At 40.0% G+C, this 22,290-nt stretch overlaps 1 long non-coding RNA gene across 2 annotated transcripts in view; it reads left to right on the top strand.

The window, feature by feature from the left end:
* LOC122881696 overlaps nt 1-21,312 on the top strand; it is an 80,612-nt gene extending 59,300 nt beyond the window's left edge. Inside the window, exons 4-5 of one of the 2 annotated variants that reach the window (XR_006379206.1) lie at nt 19,426-20,877; nt 21,004-21,312. This is a non-coding gene — a long non-coding RNA (uncharacterized LOC122881696). Of the gene's footprint in view, nt 1-19,425 lie in introns of both variants that reach the window. The other variant, XR_006379205.1, reaches the window with a different exon arrangement.
* Nucleotides 21,313-22,290: the final 978 nt, after the last annotated feature.

Below are 22,290 nucleotides of genomic sequence, written 5' to 3'. Positions count from 1 at the left end.
GATGGAGCTATGAATAAAAAAAAGAGAGAAAGGGCAGTACAGGAGGGGACGTCTATCGGAGGAACGCAGGATCATAGTGAAAGGTCATGTCAGTGAGAGTGGAAGTACAAAATGTTTTCTGGTGTTGTCTCATCAGGATTCATAATTGGTGTGCTGTCATATGAGCATTTTGATAATGTCACATGAACATAAATGCCATGCTGTGACACACTGTTCTTCGGCTAATATAAGTATGTACAGCAGGGGAGCTCAACCATTTTGATGTCACATACCCTCAAGTAAAAAATTGGAGAGAGGGAGTCACAATGCAACAAATACCACCTAGAATTTTTAAAATAGTAGAGCAATTGTCGGGTAATTGTTGAGCAAGAACACGGGGGCAGCAAGTGGCCCACAACCACAGATCCAGTCGCTGCAGCTCTGGAGGCAGAAATACCTGCTGAAAGTGACAGAAGGAGAGAGGAGAGAAACGAGAAGGCGCAGAACTACAGGAGAGAGATGTCGAGTTAGTAACATGCAGTAATGGGATAAAAATGCACACAGATGGAGAGGAAGAGAAGGAGAGAGGAAAGAGGTGCATCATGGGAAGTCTCCCGGCAGTCTAGGCCTATAGAAGCATAACTAAGGGATGGTTCAGGGCTCACCTGAGCCAGCCCTAACTATAAGCTTTATCAAAGAGGAAAGTCTTAAGCCTACTCTTAAATGTGGAGATGGTGTCTGCCTCTCGAACCCAAACTGGGACCTGATTCCACAGGAGAGGAGTTTGATAACTGAAGGCACTGGATCCCATTCTACTTTTGGAGACTCTAGGAACCACAAGTAACCCTGCATCCTGGAGGCGCAGTGTTCTAGTCAGGTAAGAAGGTATTATGAGATCTTTAAGATACGATGGTGCCTGACCAATAAGAGCTCTGTAGGTGAGGAGAAGGATTTTAAATTCTATTCTGGATTTTACAGGGAGCCAGTGCAGAGAAGCTGATTGGAGAAATATGATCTCTTTTCCTTGATCTTGTCAGTACATGTGCAGCAGCATTCTGGATCAACTGGAGAGTCTTAAGGAACTTATTCGGGCAACCTGATAATAAGGAATTGCAATAGTCCAACCTAGACGTAACAAATGCATGCACTAGTTTTTCGGCATCATTTTGAGACAGGATGTGCCTAATTTTTGCAATGTTGCGTGGTTAGGTGAAAGAAGGCAGTCCTTAAAGTTTGTTTCATGTGGGAGTTAAAGGAGAAATCCTGATCAAAGATAACTCCGAGGTTCCTTACGGTGGTGCTGGAGGCCAGGGCCATGCCATCAAGAGCAACTATATCTTTAGATAATGTGTCTCAGAGGTGTTTGGGGCCAAGTACAATAACTTCAGTTTTGTCTGAGTTTAACATTAGAAAACTGCAGGTCATCCAGGTATGGATGTTCTTAAGGCATGCTTGAAGTTTAGCTAACTGGTTAGTTTCATCTGGCTTGATTGATAGATATAATTGGGTATCATCTGCATAACAATGAAAGTTTATGGAGTGTTACCTAATAATATTGCCTAGAGGAAGCATATATAAGGTGAATAGAATCGGTCCAAACACAGAACCTTGTGGAACTCCATGACTAACTTGGGCGTGCATGGAGGACTCACCGTTAACATGTACAAACTGAGATCAATCTGATAGATATGATTCAAACCAGCTTAGTGCGGCTTCTTTAATGCCAATTACATGTTCCAGTCTTTGTAATAGGATGTGATGATCAATGGTGTCGAACGCAGCACTAAGATCTAACAAGACAAATACAGAGACAAGTCCATTGTCTGATGTATTTAAAAGGTCCTTTGTAATTTTCACCAGTGCTGTCTCTGTGCTATGATGCACTCTAAATCCTGACTGAAAATCCTCTAATAAACTATTGTTATTTTGAAAGTCACACAACTGATTGGCGACTACTTTCTCAAGGATCTTAGAGAGAAAGGGAAGGTTAGATATAGGTCTATAGTTGGCTAAAACCCCTGGATCAAGAATGGGCTTTTTAAGAAGCAGTTTAATTACAGCTACTTTAAAAGATTGTGGTACATAACCTGTTAATAAAGACAGACTGATCATATCGAGTAAAGAAGTGCTAAGGGTAAAACGTCTTTAAGCAGCCTAGTTGGAAAGGGGTCTAAGAGAGGTTGATGGCTTAGATGAATTAATTGTCGAAGTTAGTTGAAGAAGGTCGATAGGAGCAAAGGAGTCAAAATATATATCAGGTTTTACAGTTGTTTCTAAGGTTTCTGTGTTTGAAGATAAGTCGGTACTGGTTGAAGGCAAGACTTGATTAATTTTTTCTCTAATAGTTCAAATTCAGTTACTACTGAGGGCTATAGGAATACATGGTTCAATAGAGCTATGACTCTGTCAGCCTGGCTACAGTGCTGAAAAGAAACCTGGGGTTGTTTTTATTTTCTTCTATTAATGATGAGTAGTAAGCTGCTCTGGCATTACGGAGGGCTTTCCTATATGTTTTAAGACTATCTTGCCAGACTAAACGAGATTCTTCCAGGTTGTTTGAACGCCATTTCTTTTCAAGTTTTCGCCATTCTCTTGTGGGATTCAAATTGCCTACTTACGCACAAGGGATTCACAGGAACCAATTCATGCATGTAATCCAGCGTTACTGTTTGAAATTTTATCTCACTGATATCAGCCTCACTTCTTACTACTGTAAGAACGGAGCTCAAATTTCTTCATCCATCTATTGGTTTTCTCCCACAAAACCAGCTCTCTGCCCTCAGTTCTCTTCCTTCTCCCCCTCCTCACTCCTCTGGACCCATGAGCTGTAGCCTCTTTCTAATCTGTCGCTGGCTGTAAAAAACAAGCGTGAGAAAGTAATACACCGAAACTTCTCATATGCATATGAAAAATTATCTCCTGAATGGAGCTCAGAGAGGTTAGTTAGATTCATATTGATACTTAATACATTCCATTGACAAATTAGCCGTTTCTGCATTGTTGCCAAAAACCTGCTGGTTACCTAGGCAATGACATTAAACCATGAGTGAAAACGGCTCTTTACGTGTGATACAGTCAAAGATGACGCACTGTACCCGCCGACTATAACTAAGGAATAGGAAGTTAAATGTCAAGCATTTCAAAAGTAAGCTGCTGTAAACTGTGGTTATGGAGACTATAACGAATCATTGCCCAACCCCAAAGGTCTCTTTGTTCCAACCCCTCCTGGTCCTCACTAAGTGACTATTATGGGTCTGAATGAAAGGAAGGACAGAGAGATGGTTTTTGTGTATCCCTACTTGAGCCCTGTCTGTGTTTGGCACAGGGGCCTCGAAAAAGCGCAAAGAGAAGAAGGCAGGGTCACGACAAGTATTCGGTGGTAAAGGGGTGTGAACTGGCACAGACTCTTGGCATGGGCACAATGCATGGTGAGATGGCAGCGCCCAGGAGCCTCCTGACAGAGACAGAAGCTGTTTGGGGCCGAACCAGTGTCTCAGTGGGGCCACGGAGTAAGACAGGAGGTAGACCAGATCAGAAGCAGAGGGGAAAATTGAGACAGATTTTCTTGCAGGTTTTGAGATAATAGAAGGAAAATGATCTATTTGTTGGAGCATTTTTGGGAGAATCATGTGGGGGAGGGCCTCAGATGGGTTGCGGTGGAGGTTCAGAGATAACAGAGTAGCAGGATTTGAATTACAAAGGCAAACGAGTTGCCATATGTAAACCTGAAAACCATGACAGACAGAAATTTTTACTATCTGCAACTCTTACCATATCATCCACTATGTGAAGAGGGTGATTATGTCCTGGAGATTTACACTGAGACCTTAGGATAAGCTCAGTTATTTTTAGCCACTTTAGCGAGGGGCTCTAAGGGATAGTAATATCAGTCAGACAGTTGGTCTGTCGGTCAGTCCATCACTTTGGTCAAAACTGAGATATCTCAGCAGCTATATAATGGATTGCCATTAAATTTCAAACATATATTCACGGTTTCAAGGGGACAAATCCTTCTGACTTTGGTAGTCCCCTGTGTTTTCTTCCTTGGCTCCAAAAACAATGTGGTGATATAGTTATGTAAATCTGTGTGTCATCTGCATAATTATGGTAATATATTTTGTTTAATCTGAGCAAGTGATAGCATGTAGATGTTAAACAGACAAGGCCCCAGAATGGAGCCTTGGGGAACTCCACATTTAATTTTTGTTCCCTCAGATATGTAATTACCTATAGACACAATGTCCCTGTCCTTTAAGTAAAATTCAAACCAGTTTAATACTGTGCCAGAAAGTCCCACCCAGTTTTCCAGTCAGTCTAGTAATGAGATCACATCACTGAGATCCAATAATACCAAGCTGAAATTCTGCCACTGTCTGTGTTGAAGTGGATGTCATTGAAGACTTTAACAAGAGCAGTCTCAATGCTGTGGTGTGGTCGAAAACCTGACTGGAAAGCATCAAAACAGTTGTTTAGTGCCAAGAAGTTGTTCAGCTGTTGAAAAACACCTTTTTCAATGGTTTGACATGGGCCTATAATTGTTCATTAGTGACGCGTCTAGACTGTTCTTTTTAAGAGTGGCTTGATGCAGTTTTCAGGGCCTGTGGGAAGACACCTGAGAGAAAAGACATGTTGACAATTTGTAGATTTTCTGAGGCTAAGCAATTAGAAACATTTTTGAAAAAGCCTGTTGCCAGAATATCAAGGCAGCAGGAAGAGGATTTCAGATGTTGTATAATGTCCTCCAAGTTTATATGGTTAATAGGATCAAATTGTGTCATGCTATTGAAACTGATTTGGACACAGGTACAACACATTTCCTGTACTTGACATGGAGGCACGGACTGCCTGTCTATTTTTCTGAATTTTGTCAGTGAAGAAGGAGGCAAATTCATTGCAGGCCCTGGTAGATAGAAGTTCAGAGGCTACTGACACAGGAGGGTTTACTAGCCTGTCGACAGTAGCAAACAAGGCACGTGCATTATTATTGTTTTTGGCAATGATGTCAGAAAAGAAGGACCGCCTTGCATTTCTCACTTCTAAACTATACATACAGTACACAGTGTAGTACATTAAAGGTGCAGACCTTTAACACAGAAACACATTTACACACATCCTAATCAACAAGCTCCACTTTAAATGATTCAGAGACACGACTCGGGCCTATCCATATTCTCTGGTGAGAGAAGCCAGGATATATTTGGAACATCACACTTTTAAGAGCGTGAGCTTCAACTCCCCTGGGTCATTTTCTGCTCTGGTCTTAATTGAGAGTGTTCTGGAAAAATCATTACTATATTAATGATTTAACACAAAGTAACTACCTGCTTTTTTCCAGGAGGAAAGGGAGATTTGCTTCGAATCAATATCCATGCACGCTCATTATAAGGGGGGTAAAGTTATAGTAATTAGGCAGACACCAATAACTTTTTAATGATCTTTGTTTTTAATTGCATATTATCGGGTTGCACAGTCTGTGTGTTTATACCCAAATATAAGATAATGGTGAGGGGAGAAGTAGATTAAAGAGAAGAGGCACCTGCAAGGTTTTTTACCTCCGTAACAACAACAGCACTGACAGTCTACAGCGTGCATGGAGGAGGAAAGGATGAATGTGAGCATCTTTTCTGTTCTTTTGTGCATTTTCTATCAGTTTCACAGTAATGTGCCTAATGTGTGTGTTGTGAAATAACACTTCCCTTCCTGCTGTCTATTAGGGTGAGGAAGTGAAAGGACTGCCGCAAAAAATGTTGTGAGGAAGTTTCAGAGAAACATTAATATGCCAATTGAATCATGGGATATAACGATCACCTACTCCCTTTCTATAAAAGGGAGTAGGTAAACTACAGGTAAAGTGAAAATCATCAATGTTACACAATCTCTGTTTATTTAACCTCTCTCAACTGATTGTAGGTAGCCTAGTGTGCCAGGGTTGATTAGAAAGGTACCGTTTGGCCAGTACACAAAAAAGCAATACAAATATGAATGAAAATGAGGATAAAATACAACAGCAATGGGTAACCATCTGTTAGCTCTTAAAGGGGAAGTGGTATACTCAAAGCAGTGGAGGGGTGAGTATCTCAGAGAGAATATGGAGGGTGGGAGGGAGCGGAATAAATGTGGTGATAGAAAGAGCCCAGGAATGCCAGGCTGGCAATCCAGGACTGCTCTGAATAAGTGAGCCAGCCAAGAGGTTTTTTTTCCTTCTAATTCTGCCTGATGCCTTCCTTTACCCCCACCTCACTTGCCCTCCTCCCTCCCTTCCTCCCTCAGCCTGTTCGGTCTGGCCCTCTCCCCGAAACTCCACGGCAGATTGTCGATTCAATGACTCCCCTGTCAGGTGATTATCTAGGAGCTTTAATGTAATCTTCCACTCACACGTACCATATTTCAATTACGACTGCCATTGTGAAACAAGCTGCATATTCAATTCACCAATCACCCTGCCGCTGCCTCAACAATGTCAACTGTAAAAGAACGCCAGCTGAAGGCAATTATGCATGTTTTCAGAGCCAATTATGATCGCTCTCACGGCGACGGTTATGCCACGAGCAAGGGAGTGTTTGGAAATTTTTAATTTAATGACAATATGCTCATGGTAGGATTCAGCGTGCTGCCCCCACTCCCAGGCCTGCCATCTCAGCATCCACAGAGGGAACCATTAAGGCAGATAGGAGAAGATTATGGCCTCTCTCAAGGGCCATACTGGGAGCACAGGGAGGGTCTCAGTAGTGCAGGGTATGGCATCCACTCATCCTCTCTGCAGGATCACAGCTGGCAGGGCTGAGTCCAAGCTAGAGAGGCAGGCTGGTTTGGAGTTTGGACTATGCCTGCAGAGGGAGCATAAACTCATACATTGCCACAGCAGGCCACAGACTGAGAGATGCTGTAGAGAGAGATCAAAGTCCACTCTGCGGGGCTTCCTTCCTCAATATTTCTGAGATGCAGGCTCGACATCATTGGGTCTGAAAGCTTTCGGAAAATGGTCTTAAGCTTGATTTGACTGTCTTGGTTTCAAACTGTGAAAACCAGTTCATTCTTACAACAGTTTTCTTATAGATTAATTTGTCAATTATTTGTTTTTTTTAATTAACCATTTGGTCCGTGAAATGTCAGGAAAAAACGAAAAATGCCAATCGCAAGTTGCCAGAGCCCAAGGTGACATCTTTAAATCGCTTGTTTTGTCCAACAAATCATTCATAATTCAAAAATATTCAATTTCAAATGATAAAAGCAGAAAACTCTTACATATGAAAAGCTGGAAATAGCAAGGTTTTGTCACTTTCACTTGATAAATGAGTTCAAATGACTTTCTTAAATTTGTCGTAGATACATTTTCTGTCGATCAATAAATCACTTAACTGGTCGTTTTAGTACTAATTTATTATTTGTAGAAAAAGGTAAACTCACCTTAGAACAGTATTTTAAGAGGAGAAATCAAGAGTTAATGCTTATCTGCCTCCATAATTACCTGATTATTACAAACCAGAGGTTATAGATTACAGAGATTTTTATCTACCATCACAGCACTAAAGTAGAGGTTCTAGGGATAGGGAATGTATCGTCCATAGTTTGGGGCATTTTTAGATTTAAAAGCTCCACCGTTCAAATAACAGAATGCAGGTTTGATCTGAGGCTCCCTCCCTCTCCCACTGGGATGTTTGTATAAAACCCAGTCAGTTCTCAGGGGTAGAGGTTGACAGGAGAAGACATCGCCCCAGTCCCTGGTAGATTGGCGAACACAACACATATATTAATGCATTAAATGTGTTGACTGTGTTCAGCCCTGGGATGTAGGAGGGAGAGAGAGAGAGAAAGGTTAGGGGGAAGAAAAAAAAGCTGTTGTAATGTATGGTGTTGTCTTGTATAGCGTGTCTGGCAGCGGGGGAGGTGGGGTTGGAGGAGTGTCGGCCAGATTATAAGGCCTGTGGTGAGAGATGAGGGATGGCCGACTTGTAAACAAGTGACAAGCGTCCTGGATGACAATTCCTAATCCATCATAGTGCTGTCAGCGGTGACCGGTGAGGTGACGGACAGGACCCAGGAGAGGGGACAGCTGCCGCACGTCAATCCACATCATAATTTGAAATGCTTTTCCACATGAGCTGAAACAGAGGGAAAAGGAAAGAGGAAAGAACTCATACATCCCACTATCTGCTACCTTCTCCTCAATCTGCCTCCATCTCCCTCACTTCCTCCTTCTCACTTTTTCCTCTTCTCTCTTTCTTCCTTGCTGTTGAGGACAGAGGTGATGTAGTGTCCTTTTCCCTTTCAAATGGTGAACAAAAAAATCGTGGCATCCTTTAACTACAATCAGATAAAGAAAAATAGCAGCAAATCTAGCTATAAATGTATGCAAGACACTTTGAAAATGTAATCACCAAAACCACCTATGGATGTGTTCAGACATATTTGTCCATATTTGTCTATATTTACCAGTGTTGTGGGGAAACACTTTAAAGAGTTAGTTGCTTGACAAATGTAAGTTAATGAAATAACTTGTTGAAGTAAGTTTGATTTTTACTACCTCAGAAACATCATCACCATATTTACTTATCCCTTCCCTTTGCCACAAACAGGGCTTGCACATTTGATGAAGGAACAGAAATTATCTTAAAGCATTGTTAGTACACCAAATAAAAAAATAAAAATTTTGTGTAATTGAATAAATATAAATTGCTTTTTAGTTGAAACAGGGTTCTCTGCGCATCTTCCAGCAGTATGCAGCTGAATCAGAAGCTTCTCAGTTCGAGGATAGCAAACGTCCAAGGGGAAAAAAGGGGACTGGAGCAAATGGATTGATTTGCAGCCTGTAATCCTTTAATAGAGCAAACAGACTTTCATTTCCACACTGCTGTGTCTTCATCAGAGTCAAAAAAGAAATAAATACATTGCTTTTGTAAGCCAAAAGTCATTAACAGACAGAGAAATATAAAGTATGTCATCATATATGGTGACATTACTTAAGTTTGTCAATTAGACCACAGAGAGGTTGACCTCCTTATGAACAAACTTTTATAAAACTCCAATAACAGAAATCTTGATAGAAATATTTGGGATTCAGGAGGGTAATGCTGCACAAACAGTACTGTCAACACCACTCACAGATATAGAGCTTATGAAAATCCATTGCGTTTAACCATGTTTTACAACCGTGATCCCTGTGACACCAAACAGAAATAATGCATCATTTTCCGTAGGGGACTTCTAAAACATGTCATCAGTTAAAAATCGTGTTTATACACAATTCTCATAAAATTAGGAAAGGTTATGAAGTAGCAAGGTGATTAAACAATGTTAAGTATGTTGTTTCTGAGCTGTTAAAGAGGGCCCAGGGTCTCCACAACCCCAAACACAACATTAGGGTTAAAACATGTAAGTCTGTGAAAATAAATTGTTGTTGTAAATCGTCATAAACAGTAATGTACAGATTAAATCACGAAACACACATCAAAGATGTTTCAGGAAAATTGATGAAAACGTATCATTTAAAATGGATGTGTCCTAAATCTTACAAGTGAAAGTTACAAAAATTTGATTCTACTGGATATGGATTTTAAGGTCATGTGTAAACACAATCTAAACTCAATCCAGATATGAGATGCTTGTTAACACCAGGTGTAAAGAGGCCCTATGAGTATTAATCTTCCTCTTGGCTGTCAGCGGGCTGATTTAGTCTCCCATGTTGGGTCAAGGCCCTCATTCTTTTCTTAAAGACCTCGCTTCCCTGCCAAACCGGGATTTCCGATTGAGGGGCCTCAATAACAACTTTGATGTGGACAGCGTCCTAGAGGGTGAAGCGAAAGGCAAGGGGGAGGAGGGCCGCACAATGGCCTGACCTTCCTACTGCATCTGCACAGATCACACTCTAAATGGTCACATTGATGCTGCTGCTTAGCTCTTTGCTGTGTGTCCTGATGGAGCCAACACTGGGGACTGGGACGCAGCAAAACCTGGGCACCTGCCAGACAGACAGGAACAAATTGATTGAGATCAAGCCAGCTCTTATTGCATTTAACCTGCCGCTCTTACCAGTTAGTTCTGCTTAAAGCAATGCATAAGTAAACTGGAAAGGAAGTGTAAATAGAGGTGCTGTTAAAACAAGCTCCCCAATAAAAATATTTACTTTTCATAATTTCTTTGTGTCATTATTGATGTTTGTTTCTATTTACTATTGTTCACTGACTATATACACTTATGTTTTTACTCCATTTTGTTAATTTCTACATCCTGTAATTCTCCGTCATTGAAAATGTTGGCCTTAAGTCTTTTTGGCTCTGTTTGAAGAGACACTTGTGAATAAATACTCAGTCAGAAGAGACTGCTTGCATTGTGCCAGTGGCATTGATGAAGATGAAATTAAAAATCCCTCCAAACCATGTTTTCTTTTACTTGAACTTAATGAAAACAACTCATGAAGACAAGTATTTTCTATGCAAGTATTTGGAGCCAACAGTGTGCCTTATGAGTGAAGAGAAAGGTTTATTTTCCATCTGGGAGCCACAAATTGGGCTGTGTAGGTGATGTCATTCAAATTCACTAAAATATCTGAAAACATTTATCCTGTCAGGTGTAATATTATAATATACTACCTATTATAATGTTACAGATGAAAAAATGTGTGTGTTTGAATCCTTATATGCAAGTGAAGTTTTGATTAGCGGCACTTACAAGTTTAACCTGCCACCTTCTGGTCATTCCTTTTCATTTTACATCAGTGTCTATACTGATTTTTCTCTGAGGGAACCACACTTTTTAAGCTTCAACACAAACACACGCACAAACGTACACGTTTCCCCCCTCATAGATGGTTTTCTCTGTCTTGGTCATACACTTAAGGTCACCACAAGACAAGAGTGGGAAGAATCAGGGAGCAAAAGGCAAAATGGTTTGTGTCGATTTAAGCAAGAGGGTAATAAGAAAAGGGGGAAAAATCAATAACAACATAAAACTGACTTAGTGCGTGTCATAAAACATAAGTAAGTGCTCTGAGATGGAGAAAACTGGAGTCTCAATTTAATCTGCGCAAAAGCTGCACTGTACAGATGAAGTGATGTGAAGAGAGAGAGATAGACAGAGGAAACAGAGAGTGGGTGGGAGGTAAACAAGGAGGAGGGAGGACAGAGTAGCCCACAAGACAGAGAGAGAAAGATACAATAAAATCTAAAGGACAGACACTTAATTGTCATATTAAAGACTCTCTCCAGTGCTCGGCAGAGTGGAAGGTTAGCTCCCATTCATCATCTGACTAACAGCTACTTGAATGGAATCACAATTAAAATCTGCTCAATATTGTCCCAGGGACGTTTTGCGAGCATTAATTTTTTCCCATTGATTCTCTACCCCCCATAAATCAGAAATGTTGCAGCGCATGTAATGGTTTATGGAGAAAGGATTATGGTGTTATGAAGCTAATGTAGCAGAACAGTCTCATTTAAACACAGCCTCCTTGGCCGTCTTACAGAGGACAAAGTTATTACACTATTACACAGCCTATCACAAACACAACACTCCGACACTGTTTAAAAGCTGCACGTAATTGGACAATACTGTAGATTTACAACATGTATGATCATAATAGCAATGTGTTAAAGGATTGTGTTTATTATAAGCACTTAAAGCATAGGTGGTACTGCAGGGGAAGCACATTATCTATCTATATATATATATATATATATATATATATATATATATATATAGAGAGAGAGAGAGAGAGAGAGAGAGAGAGAGAGAGAGAGAGAGAGTGGTATCTATTCACATAGTTTTGGTTTTACTGCCCAGGTTTTGAGATCAGGATATCAAATTTCAGATATTATATCTGAAAAAAAGAAAAATGTGCATGACTAGACCACCAGACTACCACTAGCATCACTTATCACTAGTGGTAATCGTAGAAATATGATTTGTTTGTAATTTGGGTGAACTAACCCTTTAAACTCCATTTACACACACTTATAACTGTGAACTAGGTTCTACTTAATTTCAAGCTGATATCTTTTTGACAAAATAAAGTATTAAAGTATACATCTTAGTAAGTTGTGTCTGACTGAGTTTAGGGGAAGGTTTTTAACATCACTACACACCCATATTCATCTGTATTTTCACTAAGGTTGCCTAATTAAACCTTTCTCTGGACTGCATGCGTGTGTACAGACTAAGGTTAATTGACATCTTCCTCACCCTTATGTTGGTTTTGTTGCACCTGTTAGGGCGGGACATCATACATCATTATCATTCTTTTAGTGCCAAGGCTGTGTCTGAAATCACTCCCTCATTCACCCACTCACTACTCCCTGTATAATGCGCATGTCAGTAGTTTACTCTGACACCAGTGAAAAGCCACAGAAAGAATTGCATTTAACATATTAGCTTATTTAATTGTATTCATTGTTTATTATAAGTTAAATATTTATCTGTTAATCTGCTGAGCGCTTGTTGGTTTTTATTCGAGTGTTTGCGAATGTGCCTATATTATTTAACTTAATGTTGATATAATATAATATATTAAAAAAAAATTATAATATGAAATCTAAAATTCTTAAACCCATCCTGTGAAAAGACCAAAACCAACAATGCGTTAATCTGTCTCCCAATAATTTCCCTACCCTGTCTCAGTAATTTCCTAAAACAGCTGTAGTTTTTATAATAGTATATTATAGTATATACTTTTGTAGGGGACTAATTTCAGCTGCAGATTAATAAATTCTAGTTATGGCACTTTTAAAGATAAGAATCCCTGGGTGTGACGTTGTGAAGCCAAGTAGGATTTGTGAATTCAACAGGAAGGGCAATTGTCAGTGTGCTCCCACAGCTGAGGGACACATCGCTTTTCTGATGACTGGAGCCCCAGCAGCTCAGTGATCCCCGCGAACCAGCTCTGACTATCATAGCTCAATCTGAGAGGGGGAAAAGGAGGCCCAGTGCCCAAGCATCAAATCATCATCACATAAAATGGTCCTGACACCAGCTAAAAAGGGAGATGGATCATGTGGCTTTGTGGTGCAGGAGAAGTTTGTCCCTTGATAGAGCCCTTAACTCAAAGCTGGTACACTCCCCTCCTGCTCCCATCACCACCAGACATTACTATATAGCACACACATACACACACACACACACCGCCTGCTTCCCAACAGAGGTAATTCTCTCTCTTCAGGGTCAACAGCTTAACAAGGCCAAATCATAGCAAGCACCTCTTGGCTCAAGCATCCCACTTGGACTTGTGTGTGAGTGTGTGTGTTTGTGTCTGCCTTTGTGCATGGATGGGATAACTGTAGTGTAACTTTGTACCATAACAATAGAAAAGATATAACACATGCAGCAGGTCATCTACCTCCTCTGGTATTTCAATATGAAGATGAAAAGCAGTAAGTCTTTTTGACAGCCCTCGGCTTTCAGTGAGTACATGTTACAATGATGAATGTAAAGAGAAATGTCCATAAGTGCCATGGCCGGCAGTGTTTCCCATACAAGGCCTTAACAGAGCCTGGCGACATGGCGAGGGCACTGTATGCACAGACGTAAATGACAGATTTACAATGTGCATAAAACCACTCTATAGAGAGAAGCACATTCCCTGTGTCTCCAACTCTTAAGAAAACAGCATTAGGAAGCTTCTGGTGTTATTAGCATGGGCAGGCTGGAATTAGTTTCTCAAATAGTGATCCACTACATTACCTGATATAACCAAATTACATATTACATAGTGCTTTTACTGAGCAAATTTATATTTTTTTGATGATGATGATGTTAGTCAAAGTCAAAGTCAGAATTCAATAGGTACAATTTGTGATTTTATACTATTTTCGACTTTTTTTAACACTACATTTCAATAAAAAAAAATGTTCACTACATTTCTTATAAAGAAAATAATCTTATAAAATATGATAGACTGTTTCAGATTGAACCACCCAACAGTCTGTAAAATATTGCATCTCAGCCATTTGCAACATTAAAATGCTGCTTACACATTAATGCAGCAGTAATAATAATCCATTATTGTAATATACAATAACATAACACTAACAGGTGCCATTCGGCTACATAATGAGTACTACTACATTTGATACTTTAAGCACATTTTGTTGATTTTGCTAATACTTCTTTACTTTTACTTAAGCAACATTTTAGACGTGTTTAATGTTTATTTTTACATGGACAAGTAAAAGGCTATATGGACCAATGCAACATATCACAGCATTTACAGCCTTATGTTGTCCCTTGATGGGCCTTTAAAATACACAAAACTTAACAAGACAATACATAAAAACAGCACAAAACACAAACAATAATTTGTGGTATTGCTACTTTGAATACTTCTTCCACCAAATAAATCTAAGGAAAATTTCTACACAGGGCTAACCATCTCACCCTTATGAGCTTCAGCTTATGAGGTGACTCAAAACAAGATATAGTTACAGATATAGTTTGAATAATATTTCTTATTACCACAATGGACAAAAAAAAATAGTGCATGGTTGTATTTGAGACAGTATCCACGAAATAATGAAACATTAACACAAGGAACCTTAAGGAACACTCATACAAAAACCTGCACCAAAAACAGTTTGAAAATATATGCTTAGCACCAAGTCACATTTATTACCACAAATATTCTCTAATTACCTGTGCGCCCCCCTCTAGCATTCACACACTGCCGGCAACAACTGGCATACTCCTGATGATCCGTACGATATCATTTTGGAGTATGTCCTGCCATTCATCACCTAAGGCATTGGTAAGGCTCTGAACATTATCTGGAGCATGATCTCTGCCTCTAACAAGCCTGGATAGTATGTCCCAGACATGCGCGATTGGGTTTAGGTCAGGAGACCTGGCCGGCCAGTCCATCACAGAGATACCTCTGTCCTCAAGGAAGGTCATGGACACCTGAGCTGTGTGGGGACGGGCATTATCTTGCATTAAAATGAAGTCACCAACAGCGCCTGCAAACAGTCTGACAATAGGCTGTTATACCACCTCTGCGAGACACGCATAGGTCTGTACGACCACCCAAACACACTGGCCCAAACCATGACGGAACCTTCACCTTACCCATCACCTTCAACAATGTTGCAGTCAGCATACCGCTCTCTCTGGCGTCTCCAAACTTGAACACGTCTATCATTAGTTGAAACAGTAAACCTGCTCTCGTCTCTGAAGAGTACCAGCCTCCAGTGACGAAGTTGCCCATTCTGGTGTTCACGTGCAAGGTTCAGTCGTGCTGTTTGGTGTTCTACGGTGAGAATAGGGCCTGTGACCTGTGTCATCTGGCTTTCATACCATCATCATGGAGTCGATTCCTAACAGTCTGGTTGGATAAGTGACCTCAGGTAGCATCGTGGAAGTCAGTTTCCAAGGATTGAGCTGTACTCCTGCGATTTTGGATGAGACGAGGTGACGAGATAACGTTCTTGTCTAGATGTTGCAATACGCAAACGACCTTGACCTTGTCTCCTGCAGTACTGCAGTCTCCTGGTAACGTCTCCATAGTCGGTTGACCACGCTTAGAGACACATCAAACTGCAGAGCTACAACTCGAACCCCTTCACCATCTACCAGCATTTGAACTGCATTGGCAACCTCAGTCTGACACCACCAACGACCACCAGGAGACATCCAGCAATCACAATCCATACAGAAAACATCAATATGTCTATAGAATAGATAATTAGCTAATGAAAGTAACACAAATTACATTCCTTATATAGGGGTACGTTCACACAGCCACTCCTATAGGCATTGTCTTCATGCTTCAGACCATTCAAACATGAACTCTTCTGTAGCTAAACTAATCCCATAATCACACAAACAGTACACAAAATCTAACTTTTATGGTGTGCCATATTAAAAATGTGTTCTACATCTGAAGAAGCCCCACCTACAAGAAACGTGTGGGCTACACATTTATCTAATTAGCAAAGGATTAAAGTGCCCAATCTAAATAATTACAGTACTAATGTCACACTTTAAAGGATGTTAGTGCATAACTGTTACACATAGAACACTGTCAAATGAAAGCAATGAGACCTCTATGCCGTATCTGAAGTCTTGTTTCTCAAATTGAAACCACATTTGCTTCCTCTTGCAGAGCTTTACTGCTCACTTTTTCTTTGGTTTGTTGGAAAAAGGAACATGTTTGATGCAATTTTTCACTTTCAATATGTCTCTGTCACTTATTCCACAAGCTGTAATTACAAGAATCTCAAAGCTTGGAGTGTTGCTCTGGAGGTAAAATGCTCTGCTCTTGTTCTGCACCGTAAAGAAATTCAGCCAAGTCCAAACCAAATCCAAATGGCCTCGTATGAAATTCAGTATAGAGGCTATTATGTTGTACAAAACGACAGTTACTATATACCATGGTTTGTTTAGCGCAGTACTCATTTAATGTTGGTAAAAAGCCACGTGTAACACCCTCAATAGAACCCCAAATAGATACATCTGTTGTTACCTTCACTTTTTTACTGAGTGCTTCCAGCACTAAGGAATAATGAGGAGGCTGCAGAAACCTCAGGGGTAATGTAGGAAGCCTGCGTTGTACAACAGATAAACAAATCATTTTCTGCAATGTGTATGTTATCTAAATAATGATATCACCATGAATAATGTTATTTGAACGACAATAAATGGCCACTTGATAAGAAGACCGGGGATTTACAGTGTCTGTGGGGACAAACATGATAGTGGTGAAATAAATGTAGTCCAAAGGACGATGTTGTAATTCAATCTTTAGCTAAGATCTTAACGTTACAGCCGGGGCCTCCACAGTCAGCTGCAGACTGCCATAGAGCGGCACATCTCCCAGATAAATTCTCATGACAGTGCGAAATGCTCCCATAACCAGTGACACTGGATGATTTCCCGCCTCTGACAAGCCCCAGTATTGAGTATGATAACACTTACTTTGTCTTCATCCTTGGCTGGAGTATAATATCAATCCGTTTGATGATCCAGCAAACCGAGTCGAGCACTTGTGTATCAATCTTCATACATTGCTGCGTAGTGTCTAACAAAGAGCCCAGAATGGGATCATTCAATCACTCCTGGGCTGTGCTGTGTTCAGTACACTTGGTCTTCTCTACAGCTCAAGTGTTTCACTCCCTGTCAGCATCTCTCCTATTTTTCATCCCCGTCTTTCCCCTGTCTCTTTCTTTTACTTGTGGGGGATAAAGACACAAATTACAGATGATCATAGAACTGCGTGCTCATCATAACTAAACGTCACATGGTCAGATAGAATCTGGAAAACGTACAGTCGGTGCATTTCTGCCTACTCTCATCTTCCTCATTACCTAACTTTACTTTTACCACTCATAAATCGCCACCGCTTTACCTTTTAATATAATTGTATATAATATATTTTTATAACCAAACTGTGACCAACACCGTACAACCTTAACCCTAACCCTTGCCAAACAATAATGCAATAGTTTGACATTTTGGGAAATACACTTATTTGCCAACTCGCCAAGAGTTACATGAAAAGATTGATACCACTTTCATGTCTGTACGTTAAATATGAAGCTAACGCCAGCAGGCGCGATTTGTCTTTTACACTCCTGTTTTTCTACGGATTAAACAAAAGATATAATGTGTTAATTAGTGAGCTTTAGAGGTGCTGGTAGGCAGATTTTGTTACTTTCGGACAGAGCCAGGCTAGTTGTTTCCCCCCTGTTTCCAGCCTTGGTGTTAAGCTAAGCTTACCGGCTGCTGTCGGTTGCTTCATATTTACCTTACAGATATGACAGGGGTATCAATCTTCTCATCAACATTTTGGCAAACAAGATAAAACGTGTGTTTCCCAAAATGTCAAATTATTCCAGTAAAGGATCTGCAAACTGTAATAATACAGTGACACTCACTAGGGTTAGCATTTATTAGACTATTAGTTTGGTGTTATTGGGCTTTGTGCCATCAGCTACAGTCATGTCATCCACCAGCAACTTACTTAACTGTGTTCTATGACATTGTATATAAGCAATATCTAAGGCATATTCACATTATTACAGAAAAACAGCTTTTGCACTCATCCCCACCATTATTGTGTACTGTATATGGTGTGTTGCGACCAACAGGGATCAACAGGGATGTTTGCGGTGGGCTGAAAGTTTAAATTTCAAGCTCCAATCACTGTTGGCCACTGCTTGAACTGAAAGATGGACAAAAACTAATTACTTTTGTCTCTGAATTTTAGAACTGAACAATAACAAATTGGTCTTAACAAATTGGCCTCATATCGAGACCAGACAAAAAATATATTCGCTTGGTAAAATATCAGCATGCAGATGCACAAGCTCTCTGAAACATAACAATCTACTGCTAGCAACATTGATGTAAATGGGGTGGACAAAAAAGGAAACATCTGTCAGTATCACACAATTCAATTCAACAGCATCACAAACCACAGCCTCCAAAATGATCATACAGTTGACTCAACGCTTTTTAAAACAGTTTCAGCAAACAATATGACCTTCGTGAAGGTGGGATTTATTGTAGGACTGAGCAGGATTTGTATTAGACTGTATTAGTTTTATCTAATACACATACACATACACTGAGTGTGTACATACTGTATATATACATGCATACATATATATATATATATGTATATGTACATATATATGTGTGAATATTACCATAATATTGCCAACCAAGCGTGTATGTATGAGAGTAGTGGAATGAAGGAGAGACAATATGCAGGTTAAATTTTCAAGGTGCAACCAGAATAGAGAGGCTATATGGAGACAAACCTCGGACAATTCCAAAACACCAGTGATGTAAAATGTCAATTTCAAAGCGAAAATGCCAACAAAAGAATCTGCCAACACTAAAGTGACCGCCATGTACGTCATCCCTAGCGGAAACAAGAATCCAAACTGAAGTATGCGAGATTAGCTGCTGACAGATACATACACGCACACACGACCCAAACGGCACAAACGTTCTGCATAGCACTGCCAGCATAGATTTAACTGTGCCGAAAAATTTATAGACTTATGATACTGTCATTTTGAGCAGTGAAACATTTACCTGACGTTATATGTGTACATAATAATACAAGTTACCAACTGTAGCATACTGACTATTTCTGTGTATTTACGCTGACCATCTCCATTACATGTGGCTCTGCAGCAGGGTTTACTGCACTGTGAAGACAACTATGAGGCTGTGCTCTCCGAGTGAAATATAGCTCAATCAATAGACACTCAGCAATCAACTTTTACTTGTCAGTTTTGATATATCCGATCATAGCTTTGGGTTGTTTTGCAATGTCTAATGTTCTGTGAAGATGGACCTTTCATATTCTTTATTGTTTCTCTCTTTTTTTGCCCCCATCGACAAAAAAATGTGTTCACACTTTTGTGAAATAAAACCTCAGAGGGAGAGAAGGGGGGGAAATGAGGGGGGGATGGACAATGAAATTTAACCCGTTTAAAACTGTATCATTTTCAGACCATACCTCAGGGCGCTGGGTCTTTATCGGCAGGACTGGGGAAGCAGAGATCACCGGACTGGTAATTGTTTCCTCTAAATCTGCTGAGCTCTGAGGAACACCAAGTGCAGTTTTTCATCAGACAGAGAATGAGAGGGTAAAAGGACAATACTAAGAAAAGCAAAAATGCTTTAGTCCATCATGTTGGTTTTTATCACTTCATCTAACAAGTGAGTAAGGCCACTAGCCTTCCACACAACATAATTATAAACACAGCTTTTGCCACTGCTATGTTCACTGGAGAAAGGTTGATGTTGGTTTCTGCTGCTGCTGAGCAGCATACAACATTTTCTTTAAACATGGCTACCAGAAAGAAAAGAGGGGTGGGGGAATACACAATAAATTGCATACATATTTTAAATTTGATAGAAACAGAAGGAGAATTGAGGTGTTTTGAAAAGCACCTTAGCGCTAACTTGATTTGACATTTTCCTATTGAGTCAAAGCTCAGCAATAGGCCTGATATCTCATTTAGCTGGAAAGTGATGTGCTCTCCTCGCAGCCACAAAAAGACATCAGAAAGGCAAAGTACTGCCACTCTCTACTCGGACCAATTTGTCTCCATCACTCCATTCATATAAACACTGAATGATTTAGCTAAAATTGTGCAGAGAATCTTATGGGGATTTTTTTCCCCCACTTTATTTTCATTATTCTTCCGAGTATGTTAGAGGTTTCGATTCTATGTGTGCGTTTGGCTTTGAAAGTCTCAGATTTAGTGCTGTGGTATTGGCTCATTTTTCATATCCATTGTTGGCTTGTCAGGGTGTCATAGCTGTTCCACAGAGCTGTTAGATCAGTCCAAATGTATAAATCATCCAGGATCTGACACACTCATTTAATTTGGGGGGCCCTGGTGCAGCAGCGGGCCTATTAATGAAAAATCCCTGCCCTGTTTGCTGAGTGGGAACATTCAGCCTTTTTTATTTTATCTTTTATTAACATTGATATTCTGTATGATTTCCCTCAGTAGCCTGTTGGCTGCCAACCTGGCACATTGTCATTTATCATCATGTTATGTTTGTCAATCTGTTGAATTATTTCATTCAAAAGTCCTTATGAAAATCACTTTGCATATTAAGAAAAAGGGGCAAACTCTGAGGGCGCTAGGTGGGCCAAACCTCTCACATTCCTCAGTGCAGCGGTGGTTCCAACCCCGGAGCCTGTGTTATTGTTTTCCATCTGTGAAATAAAGTAACAGGTACTTAATGTACCAAAAACAATTTGTACAGCAGTTCTTTTTCCCCATTGAAGGCAAGCATGGCTCGCTGAGGGCTCCCCTTATCTCAGCGAGGCTAATCCATTTTCACACTGCGCTCCGGCGCTCTCATTTTACAGCTGAGGAGCTCTCCGGCTCCACGCTGGGCCTGAAATGGGACCCCAGTCACTGTGGCCCCTTGGAGTTTGCGTAGGTAAGTGTGCAGAACAAATGCTGAAAAGTCTTTAAAAAGTTAAAGGGACTAGTTTGGCTTTTTTTTTCTCTCTCTCTCTCTCACTGGGTCCCACCTGATCACCTACATTTTTCCTGCATTTCACAGTGTGAGCTGCTGTGCTTGAGCGCTGTCACAGGAGAGTGTTGGAAATTGGAGGAGCATGCAGAAAGTCAAAAGATGGTGTATATCTGTGAGTTATTATGTACTGGTGTGCACTGATGAACTGTTTGTTTCTTGTTTGTTTTTTGTGAATGTATGTGAATTCACAGGCGTTACTATGATCTATTAAAGTGTATGTCACAGCATAAAACTTTGTCAAGTCGATGCACTTGTGCAGACTGATATAAAGCCACTGTTTATAAAGAATTTATTAATACCACATGTGTAAACTGCAGTATGAGCTACGTAAATGGGAGTAGTGGGACTGAGTGGGATTAATTGTGGTTTAAAATGATTACCATAAAACTTGATGGACCAGTGTTGCACATCAAAAAAAGCCATGATTAGGGTGTAAACAATCAGAGAAATAAATGACTCCTAAAATTACTTAATTATGATATGCTTTTTGGATCTTTTTTTCATACAAAAGATCAATTTTGCATTACTAGCATGTAATTTGTTATGGAGGTATAAGCAACATGTAAAACTTTCTATTTTAAATTAGAAAGACCAAGCAATTCCCAACATGAAAAATAGACATTTGTTTCCCTCAGAGTCAAAGAATGTGCATCACACCAGACTGTGGCACAACAAAAAGCTGGCAGGTCTGTTGCTTGATAATGATATTGGGGTCCCCCAGCTTCCACATGAATTACTATCTAATGGGGGCCCTTCTGGTGGTCTGGTATCATGGGTGCTTGATTCAAGTGCAGGTTGGAAGCCCTTCCTGGGGCATCTTTGTTTGAGACAGTCAGCCAAGACTAACTGGGATCATCCTGGTTCAAATGTGTGCAAGGAAAAAGTCCAGGAGAAAGGGATAATTCTCCTTTCAACACTGGTTTAACTGGGCTTGCTAAAAATTTACATTTTTGACAGTATTGGATACAATAAAAAATCCAATTGTCTATTAGTTTGAGATAAAATTTTAAAATACAGTTTTTAAAGCTAAAAATTCAACTTCACATTTCTGAGAATGCAGGTGTGGAGGGGTACAGGAAATGTAACAAAAACATTATCTTTTATTTGCATAACTGAATGTAACAACAAAAATGACCAAACATTATATATATATATATATATATATATATATATATATATATATATATATATATATATATTATATTACCAAATATTTTGAAACTCACAAGTGTGACTCCACGTCACACCACCATGTCTGTGTGTATTTGGTTGTTGCTGTTATTTCTTTGTAGATTCTGACAACAATCCCGACAC

Source organism: Siniperca chuatsi, linkage group LG9, assembly GCF_020085105.1.
Source record: "Siniperca chuatsi isolate FFG_IHB_CAS linkage group LG9, ASM2008510v1, whole genome shotgun sequence".
Classification (NCBI taxonomy): Eukaryota; Metazoa; Chordata; class Actinopteri; order Centrarchiformes; family Sinipercidae; genus Siniperca; species Siniperca chuatsi.
The sequence above is the reverse complement of the archived record's forward strand: the minus strand, read 5'-3'. Positions and strand labels throughout refer to the sequence as shown.